We start from the raw sequence: 11,389 nt of genomic DNA, 5'->3' as shown, positions 1-11,389 counted from the left end.
CCATCACGGCAGCAGACAGTGCAGGGTGGAATCAGACTTTATCATAGAGCTGTGACCTTCAGCAGAGCAAGGCTTTTAGAACCGCAGCTATTTCTCCTGTAGGAAACAGGAGGGAGAGCGGCAGCTATGTGTAGGACAGAGGCACCTGGAGCAAAAATAATGAGAAACAAAGAAAATGGGAAACTGGTTCAATTTCTACAGTTTGTTTGCTTTCAGTGACCATCGATAACTAACCATAAGATAATAGATTTTTATTCCAGATTTTGAAAATTTATAGATAGGTTTGTACATGGATTTAATTTGACATAAAGTCAAACATTTGGCAAAGTAGTGAATTTTTATTCTAATTAAATAGTTGGCAATGTCAGAAATCAGGCACCTATCACAAGAAACAAGAAACACATCAAGCCTGTTAACATGTTTCACATAAGCACAAGTCGTTCTGATTATGGAACCTTCTTGGTTAATATCAGACTGACACAAAACCAGAGACATGGGTCACACTGCATGATGATGGCAGAAGCTTTAAGAACAAAGTATTGTGGAAAGCAATAGAAATGGATATTCAGCATTTCCTGTTCTCTTCAGTGACAGACTGTTGGAAACATTATGTGGTGGTACCTTGACAGGAGTTAAGAAATATATTTGGTAAAGTTATTTCTTATGGTTAATTCATAAATTTCAGCAGGCATTTCGCCTTTTAAACCGCCAGTATTCAGCACCACGGACAGCTCTTTCTTTTCCCTTATTCAGCAAATAACACAATAACTTCTTCTTCCTTCGGTTGCTGGTTCGAATCCTGATCCACCAGGGTGCCACTGAACAAAGCACCGTCCCCACACACTGTTCCCCAGGCGCTGTGTGCTGTGCTGCTGTGTATCATAATGACAATCACTTCACCTTGTCACTTTGTCTTTACCCAGGCTTGGAACCAGTAACAAGAGACACAATGTCACGTACGTCCCCAGTGGCTGGAATAATAAATAACACAGTAACTAATATATAATAACAATTAGTGGTGGGCCGTTAATCTATTCACAAAGTTGGGTTGGGAGCTGGGTCTATACTACACAAGCTATTGTGCCGGAGTTAAATGGTTACACTAGATTTATAAGTATATTTCTTCTTTCGTGTGTCTTTTATTTTCTTATTTTCTAAAGACTTTTATTTTGTTTTTGAGACCTGGTTCAGGTCTCTTGGACACATGGCGTGAGTTGTGAGAGGTGCATGGGGTTTATGTGCAAAAAGTGATTTCTTTCATTTTAATTTATGTACATATTAGGAATATTTTGCATGTGTGTTATTTTGTGAATATTTTTTTTTTATGTTCTTTTAATACTGTATATTGTAGAGAGAGGTGCAGAAAGACGCGATGTTCTGATGCGACCTTGCTTTTTGTACAGAATACACTTTGCACAGAAGATCTCTTGGGTGTCAGCTCATCATTTGTGGTTCAAGAAACAAAATAAAAAAATTACACAACGCAGAAGAAGAACCGCTACACTATGATGACTTTCACCTTGATATTTTAGCGCGGATATATACCTTGCCGAATTGCACTGTAGGGGGCGAGAACAAGTCTTCGAACTGTGAAATTACCACATCAAACATGACGTGGTAACATGGATGCAGCTATTTAACTGAATAAACAGTTGGTAAACACAAGTACATCTTATTGAACATAATTTATTTTCATCACCAATTATCATAGTAGAACAGCTTTCTCAAGCAGTTTGTGATGCATTTTGGAAACAGGAGATGAGCCCCTGGTCTGATGCGCCACCTGGCTTGAGAAACCCGCTCTCAAATTACTTTTAGTCATTATTTGGGAAGCACACATATTCTGAATGCCTTTGGCAGAATTCAAATGAGCCATTTTAATCTAGATTAATCTAAGACCTAGATTAATTCCAAGATTACAGTGAGATTAATCTAGATTAATAAATGAATCTATGGCCACCTCTAATAATAGTTTAATAGATTTGACTGAATACAAAATATATTTATGTTCTGGATAACTATCTATGCTTTTGCATAGATCACATGTTTGTCAAGGTGTCTTGTTCCATGTACGACCTTACATTTTTTAAAAAACATTTTGATTTATACATTTTTTTGCAATGAGAAACCAAGAAAGCAGAGGAGCAACATTTTAAATGTTATTGTCACGGTGGGGCTGGACATGGCATGAAGGAGGACGCATTCGCACGATTTCATACGACAGGGGTTTAAAACAAACTACACAAGACAAGGGAACATGAACACGCACAATGACCCGACGGCGAACAGACACGAACAGGATAGTTTTATACAATTATATAAATATACACCAGGTGAACACGATCAGGGAACATTACACAGGACAAACATCCGGAGTAATCCCTGCCGGTCCGGATCATGACAGTACTCCCCCCTCAAAGGCACTACCACCTGGGAGTGCCCACAAAACGCTCCATGAAAGGGGGGAGAAGTCCATAAGGACGAGTGGCGGCAGTCCTGCACCGGCGGCGTCAGGCCCGGGCCAAAGCATGGCTCGTCCGTGGGGGACCGGCGTCCTGTCCGCCGTCCACTGGCACCGTCACTCCGGTCAGTCTCTGGCACGCCCCGCTGGAAAGTTCGCCACCTCCCTCGTCTCGGTTAACGCCGGGAGCACCTGAACTGCGCGACCGGTCTCCTCGACCTCACGGTAGCTTTCGTAGGCCATCGAGGTCCGGTCGCACGGATTCGTCGGTACTCCCCCGCCTCCGGAATCCGGACGAGACAGCGCCGTCGGGGGATGTCCATACATGGAACCTTAAACATGGATCTGTGGAGCAGACGTCCTCCCGACCATCCACGGTTCCCTGGATCTCAGCGGGGTGTAGATCGGCTACGTCCACGTGGTCGGGTCATTCTGTCACGGTGGGGCTGGACATGGCGATGAAGGAGGACGCATTCGCACGATTTCATGCGACAGGGGTTTAATACAGACTGCACGAGACATGGGAACATGAACACGCACAATGACCCGACGGCGAACAGACACGAACAGGATAGTTTAATACAATTATATAAATATACACCAGGTGAACACGATCGGGGGACATTACACAAGACGAACATGAAACTCCGGTCCGGACTCTGGAGTAACCCCTGCCGGTCCGGATCATGACAGTTATTTAAAGACTGAAGCACTGAAGCACAGTGTATTCAAAGCAAATTAAAAAGTGTTCACATGACACTGAATAAAACAGATGAATCGTTATAAAACAAGGGTTTTCATAGTAGTTTCTTACAATGTCAAATAAAGAAACATATAAAATCTTCTGGATTCTGTAAGAAAAAAACCAAGCCAATCAGTAGTCAAGTCAAGTCAAGTCAAGTCAACTTTATTGTCAATTCTGCCACATGTACAGGACATGCAGAGAATTGAAATTACGTTACTCTCAGACCCATAAAAGTAACATTAAATACAAAAACAGTAACAGTAACGAATACAGAGTATAAATACAATTTAAAAAGAAAGGCACAATATACAATTTTAAAAACACCATATACAAATAAGGGCACATGGTGGAGAGTGCAACATCAGGAGAGTGCAAAAACCAATAGTGCAACAGAGTTTTAAGTTTAAAGTGACGAAGTGAAAGTGAGGTAGATGGCAGACCAGAGCTGCACAGAGTGACTGGTGCATGGTCAGTTTGTGTGATTTAGAGTTCAGAAAGTTTGTGGAGCAGAAGAGGGGAGTGAGGGGAGTGGGGGCAGAGCCGTGAGGGAGTTGAGTTTCCTGACCGCCTGATGGGTGAAGCTGTCCTTCAGTCTGCTGGTCCTGGCCTGGAGACTCCGCAGTCTCCTCCCTGATGGCAGCAGGCTGAAGAAGGTTTGCATTGGGTGGGTGGGATCAGCTGCTATGCCGAGGGCTTTCTTGGTGAGGCGTGTACTGTAGATGTCTTGGAGGGAGGGGAGAGGGACACCGATGATTCTCTCAGCTGCTCTTACTGTGCGTTGGAGAGTTTTTTGGCAGGACGCATTGCAGGCTCCAAACCACACAGTGATGCAGCTAGACAGGATGCTCTTGATGGTTCCTCGGTAGAATGTGTGCATGATGGGGGCTGGTGCTCTTGCTCTTCTAAGTTTGCGGAGGAAGTAAAGACGCTGCTGTGCTTTCTTGGCCAATGCAGTGGTGTTTTTTGTCCAGGAGAGATCCTCGGTAATGTGCACACCCAGGAACTTGGTGCTGCTCACTCTCTCCACAGATGCACCGTTGATGGTCAGAGGAGCATGCTGAGTGTTTCCTCTCCTGAAGTCAACAACAATCTCTTTCGTCTTCTCCACATTCAGGGAGAGATTGTTGTCTCCGCACCACTTGGCCAGGCGGCTCACCTCGCTTCTGTAGTTAGACTCATCCCTGTTATTGATGAGTCCCACCACAGTCGTGTCATCCGCAAACTTGATGAAGAGGTTGGAGCAGTGTGACGGAGTGCAGTCGTGGGTCAGCAGAGTGAAGAGAAGGGGGCTCAGCACACATCCCTGAGGAGCCCCCGTGTTAAGGACGATGGTGCTGGATGTGCTACTGCCAACCCGTACTGCTTGTGGTCTTCCTGTGAGGAAGTCCAACAGCCAGTTACACAGTGAGGTGTTGAGCCCCAGCTGGATCAGTTTTTGTGTGAGCTGTTGTGGGATTATTGTGTTAAATGCTGAACTGAAGTCTATGAACAGCATTCGAACATATGAGTCTTTTTTGTCCAGATGTGTGAGTGCTGAGTGGAGTGCAGTGGAGATGGCATCATCGGTTGAGCGGTTGGGCCGATATGCAAACTGGAAGGGGTCCAGTGAGGGGGGGAGGGCAGACTTGATGTGCTTCATGACTAGCCGTTCAAAGCACTTCATGAGGATGGGGGTAAGTGCAATTGGACGGTAGTCATTAAAGCAGGAAGGAGATGACTTTTTTGGCACCGGAATGATTGTTGTGTCTTTGAAGCAGGTGGGGACGACAGCCTGGGAGAGTGAGATGTTAAAGATGTCTGTGAAGACATCAGTGAGTTCCACTGCACAGTCCTTCAGTACACGACCAGGAATGTTGTCAGGGCCCGGAGCAGTAATAGAGAAAACAATGGCAAGCACCTGTTATGCAACCAGTGAAAATATATATAATATAATATTCCAATTATTTCAATTATTGTAATGGAGTCACAATGAAGTGAACAGGTAAATCCAAAAACCAGGTCAACACTAAAACTAAAACACAGGACAATACTACACTGCATCCAGAGAGTATTCACTGCACATCACTTTTTTTTGTTTGTTATAGAACAGCCTTATTCCAAAAATGAATTAAATGCATTCATTTCCTCAGAATTCAACACACAACTCCCCATAATGACAATATAAAAGTTGACTTTATTACAAAGTTATTACAAATAAAAAACATGTACATAATGACATGATCTGGGATTCGGACCGGAGTTCTTCCTGTACTATTATACCTGTGTCTGATTGTATAAAGTTGTTCAGTTTGTGTCTGTTCGCTGTCGGGTCATTGTCCAGCCATCATTCCAGATCTACTGTCAAATATGACACATAAATATTCACAGCCTTTGCCATGAAGCTCAAAATTGAGCTCAGCTGCATCCTGTTTCCCCTTTCTTGAGGCACAAATCTGAGGAAGTTCAAAACCACCAGGACTCTTTCTGGAGCTGGTCGGCCACCTAAAGTGAGTGATCGGGGGAGAAAGACCTTAGTCAGGGAGTTGTCCAAGAACCCAATGGTAAAATTTTCAACGCTCCAGAGGTCCTCTGTGAACAGAGGAGAACCTTCTAGAAGGACAACCATCTCTGCAGCAATGCACCAATCAGGACTGCGGCCTAAGCCACTCCTTATTAAAAAGCACATGGAAGCCCAGCTGGAGTTTGGCAAAATGCATCTGAAGGACTCTCAGACCAGGAGAAACCAAATTCTCTGGTATGATGAGACAAAGATTGAACTCTTTGGTGTGAATACCAAGCATCACGTTTGGAGGAAACCAGGCAAAGCTCATCACCAGGCCAATACCATCCCTACAGTGAAGCATGGTGGTGGCAGCATCATGCTGTGAGGATATTTTTCAGCTGCAGTAACTGGGAGAGGATAGATGGAAAGATGACTGCAGCAATGTACAGAGACATCTTGCATGAAAACCTGCTCCCGAGCACTCTTGAACTCAGACTGAGGCGATGGTTGGTCTTTCAGCAGGACAACAACCCTATAAGCACACAAGATATCAAAGGAGCGGCTTCAGCCACGACTCTGTGAATGTCCTTGAGTCACACAGCCAGAGCCCAGACTGGAATCCAAATGAAATCTGATTTAAAAATGGCTGCATTGACACCGTACATGTTATTTTTTAATTATTTTTTAATTTTTTTATAAATTTGCCAAGACCTCAAGTAAATTGTTGTCATTATAAGGTGTTTTATGTAGAATTCCGATGAGAAAATGCATTTAATACATTTAGGAATAAAGTTGTAACATAACAAAGTGATGCACTGTAAATACTTTCTGGATGCACTGTATATATGCACTGCCAAGCAACAATAATGCATTCTAGTTCTTCTTAACTAAAACCCATCTGCATAAAAATAGTTAAAGTCTGCATTCTCACAACATTCATCAATACTAATTTATAGCCTGTTATAGAAAGTATGGAAAAAAAAAATGGAATGCATGCTTATATTATTTTCTAAATGAAGCATGCTGCTCCCCCCCCAATGAATGTCATTGACAAATGCCAACAGAGAACAGAACAGGATGGGCTTTGTGTGTAAATAATTTTTTTTAAAATATTTGCTGTGTTCTGTGATTGTGTCCTATTATCCTTTCTCCTTCCTTTGGAGTTAATTGTATGCAATTTGTGTTTGTTGCCATGAAAAAAAAAACACTGCAAAATGAAATAAAAGCTGGCAGTGACTAGAGAAGTTAATAAAACGAATGGGGAGAGTTTGGAGCATCTTGCACATTCGACTGGTGTGGGAGGGGGTGGAGGACCCAAAAGTTGATTTTAGTTGATTTGCTATCGTCTTCGCTCCTCGTTTTGATGTGTCAATTGTTTAAGCCCCGTGGAAGTTTTATCAGTACTTCCTCCCCCTGCCACAGCCAGCTCCTCACTTGTTTCTCTCACATCTCTGATTACACACTTTTTTGTAGAGAGCAGCAAAGCCTACATTCACAGCCCCCTCCTACTGCTTCTTCCTATACAGTGACTGGCTTTTTGCAAAATTACACATCTGCATCTGCCATGACTCCCTGCGTAAGGATGCACCCAGAGGTTTTTTCCACAAGGAGAAATGTGTCTGAAGTGTCTGAATAAAAGAAACGAAAAAAGAATCTAACAAGTTCATAGTATAATAGTATAAGATAGTATAACTGTCCGTAAATACATTTTGTTATCATTTTACAGCACAATGAGGAAAACATTCTAAAGCATCAGCAGCCTTCTTGCACAACGTAGTAGATTATATTCTGTAGTGTCCTGTTGCCTGGTTACACCTGTCAGCCTCAGCATGGTGGCAGTATTTTTTCACAGTTGTTCTGCTTTTACATTTACATCACCGTGAGCTCCTGTAGTTTAGACAAGATGTTGATTTAAAAAAAAAATTGATCGAATGGATTCATTCCCAGCTATGGATGTATTCCCAGGGTCAATCTGACATCACTTTTTGTAAGTGATATTCCAACTTGGCATGAGGTACAGTACAGGCCAAAAGTTTGGACACACCTTCTTATTCAATGTGCTTTCTTTATTGTCATGACCATTTACATTGGAAGATTCTCACTGAAGGCATCAAAACTATGAAGTAACACATGTGGAGTTATGTACTTAACAAAAAAAGGTGAAATAACTGAAAACACGTTTTATATTCTAGTTTCTTCAAAATAGCCACCCTTTGCTCTGATTACTGCTTTGCACACTCTTGGCATTCTCTCGATGAGCTTCAAGAGGTCGTCACCTGAGATGATTTTCCAACAGTCCAAACATTCAGAGGTGTTTAGCACTTGTTGGTCCCTTTGCCTTCACTCTGCAGTCCAGCTCACCCCAAACCATCTCGATTGGGTTCAGGTCCGGTGACTGTGGAGGCCAGGTCATCTGCTGCAGCACTCAATCACTCTCCTGTCTTCATTCATAATTTTGATGCCTTCATCAAGACAAAGCCAGCACCAAAAATGTGTTCATCATCACCGAGCATGACGTGAGGAGAGCCTTCAAGAGAGTAAACACCAAGAAAGCATCAGGACCAGACGGCATCTCGGGGAGAATCCTCAGAGCCTGAGCATACCAGCTAGCACCTGTGTTCACAGAGGTATTCAACCTCTCTCTATCTCAGTTGGTGATCCCCACATGCTTCAAGGAATTCATCATTGTTCCGGTCCCAAAGAAAGCCCATCCTGCCTCCCTCAACGACTACCGCCCTGTAGCCTTAACCTCAGTAACCTCCAAACCGCTGTACAGATGACACCATCTCCCATTTCCACACAGCACTCACCCACCTGGACAGTCAAGAGGGAAATTATGTTAAAATGCTTTTCATCGACTACAGTTCAGCATTCCACACTCACCACCAAGCTGGAGCATCTGGTACTCAGCTCATCTCTCTGTCAGTGGATCTCCAACTTCCTAACTGGGGGACCACATGCAGTAATGAAGGGCGGACATGTCTCAGCCACCATGGCTGTCAGCACTGGAGCCCCCCAGGGCTGTGTTTTGAGCCCCCTGCTGTACTCTCTGTACACCCACGACTGTACAGCCATTACAAACTCCGCCACCATCATTAAGTTTGCTATCGACACTGTCGTGGTGGGGCTGATTTCTGACAACGATGAAACGGTGGTAGTAGCCTAGTTGGTAACACACTCGCCTATAAAACAGAAGACCTGGGTTCGAATCCCACTTACTACCATTGTGTCCCTGAGCAAGACACTTAACCCTAAGTTGCTCCAGGGGGGACTGTCCCTGTAACTACTGATTGTAAGTCGCTCTGGATAAATGCTGTAAATGTTAATGTAAATGTAAATGAAACAGCCTACCTGCAGGAGGTTGGAAATCTGGTGAACTGGTGCCAGAGGAACAATCTCCACCTGAACGTCAGCAAGACAAAGGAGTTGATAGTGGACTTCAGTACCAAGCAGGAGAGGACCTACCAGACCCCTGTCATCAACAGGAGCCCAGTGGAGAGAGTGTACAGCTTCCGGTATATCGGTGTTCACATCACGCAGGACCTGTCATGGTCCTGTCACATCAACAATATGGTGAAAAAGACCCGGCAGCGTCTCTACCACCTTAGACGCCTGAGAGACTTTAGACTGCCCTTCAAGGTGCTCAGGAACTTCTACTCCTGCACCATAGAGAGCATCCTGATGGGAAACATCTCAACCTGGTTCGGGAACGCACCATGCAGGACAGGCCAGCCCTGGTTCCATCATCTGTACGAAGCTCCCTGACCTTCAATCAATCTACAACAAGCGGTGCTGGACCAGGGCCAGGAAGATAGTGAAGGACTTCAGCCACCCCAACAATGTACTCTTCTCTCTGCTGCGATCAGGGAAGTGCTTTCCCTCCCTGAAGTCCAACACAGAAAATGAGGAGGAGGTTCTTCCTGCAGGCTGTATGAGCTCTCAACAACCACAACACTTCATAAGATAGAACTCTAATACACTCCAGCACTTTCACTTTCAATCACTTCTGGACTCAATCCCCCCAGAATCTTGCATCAATTTTCTCATTTGCACACCTTCACCCTACCTGTTACACATAGTTTATGTTAGAAACATAAAAGTGTAATATTTGGTTATGTTTGCAATATTTGCATATTGGTTCATTGTATACTTGCAGTATTTGCAATACTGTGGTCTATAGCAGTCGCTAAATCATTTCACTGCATATCATGCCGCATATGACTGTGTATATGACAAATACAATTTGAATTTGAATATGACTTTGTTGTTTCAAGTGTAAAAAAAAACATAACAATGAGTCCTTGACTCTGGGTTTGTGAAAGATTTGCAAGAGTGAAGCTATTTGGTTGTGAATTGCTGCTATTTTTACAATGCATTTTCTGAGAAACTGGTGGAAATTTCAAGTGAAATGCACCCTACGAATACATTGCATTGCAAATTTGGAGCAACACCGCTCAGACCCAGCCAGTCCCTCTTAAGTAGAGCTGATACAGAAGTGAAAGTTTCCACTCGGAACATTCTGAAGTGATTGACGTTTGAGCTTTGACGGGGCAACTGCCTCAAATACTGTGCCATGCACCACAGATGCCTGGGCACCCTTGCTTAAAATGTCTGGTGCTTGGAATTGTTCATTGAGTGGAAGATGAAATGATCGCCAAGTTGAAAAAACTATATTTGCGTTCTCAAGTAACAGTCACCAGTGTTCTTGACCTTAATTAACTAATTGATCTATGGCTTATTCGGCATTAGGATTATGAATCTGGAGATTTTCAGATACATTCTCAAACTCCAAACTTGTCCCTAAAATCAACAACCACGGAAGTCACTTGGGCTCCTCTAAGCAAGCAGTAGAAGCATACAAGAAGATAAAAAGGTGTTTTCAATGATATTTAGAAATGGTAGTTTCAAGAAAACTTTCTGTAAGAAAGAAAATACTAAAGGAAAAACTAAAATCTTCAGTAAGATTTAGAAGACCCTGGAGTGTTGATGCACATTGCACAGCAAAAGCTGAAAAAACATAACCCCAAGATTAGAGTGAGCAGAAGAAAAACCTTCTTGCATCCAAGCCATGAAATTAGCTAAGGAACAATGACATGACATGAATTTTTTGGAAGGTCCACTAATACTGTATCTGAAGACTCTTTTTTTCCAAAATTCAGCCTCAGTGCAGAATTACAGCCACTTTTAGTGTGTTGCACAATGGGATTTCAGTGTGTGTTGCTTTAAATGATAATGAGGAGAAGAGAAGAGAGGCGGAACGAGGAGGAGAGCGGCCTGTAGAACTGAGCGGGCATTCGCAGAAATAATGTCATCAATCCCATTCACCAACCACAATGCTTCACGCAGACAGGAAGCTGAGTCGGCATTTGTCCCAAAAAAATTAAATTAACCAGAGACTTCAGAGAATGGTGAAGCAGAATGGCCAAAGCACTAATTACACCTATCTCACAAAGTGAATTTTTCATTGTCAATTAACAAATTTGGATGGATTTTTTGCAAATGGGACTTTTGATTAAATGGGGTCTACAGAGATTGTGTAGAGATTATGTATAGAGCCCAAGTAAAAGTAAATTAAGAAGTTAAAAAGAGGATAACCCCCCCCAACAAATAAAAAATTAGAGCTTCAAGCAGAAAGCTTTGTCATGGCCCTCACAGTCTTCTGAGGTGAACAATATTTAAAAGGAAATGATACTAAAATGCA

This window comes from Denticeps clupeoides, chromosome 10 (assembly GCF_900700375.1).
Source record: "Denticeps clupeoides chromosome 10, fDenClu1.1, whole genome shotgun sequence".
Classification (NCBI taxonomy): Eukaryota; Metazoa; Chordata; class Actinopteri; order Clupeiformes; family Denticipitidae; genus Denticeps; species Denticeps clupeoides.
The sequence above is the reverse complement of the archived record's forward strand: the minus strand, read 5'-3'. Positions refer to the sequence as shown.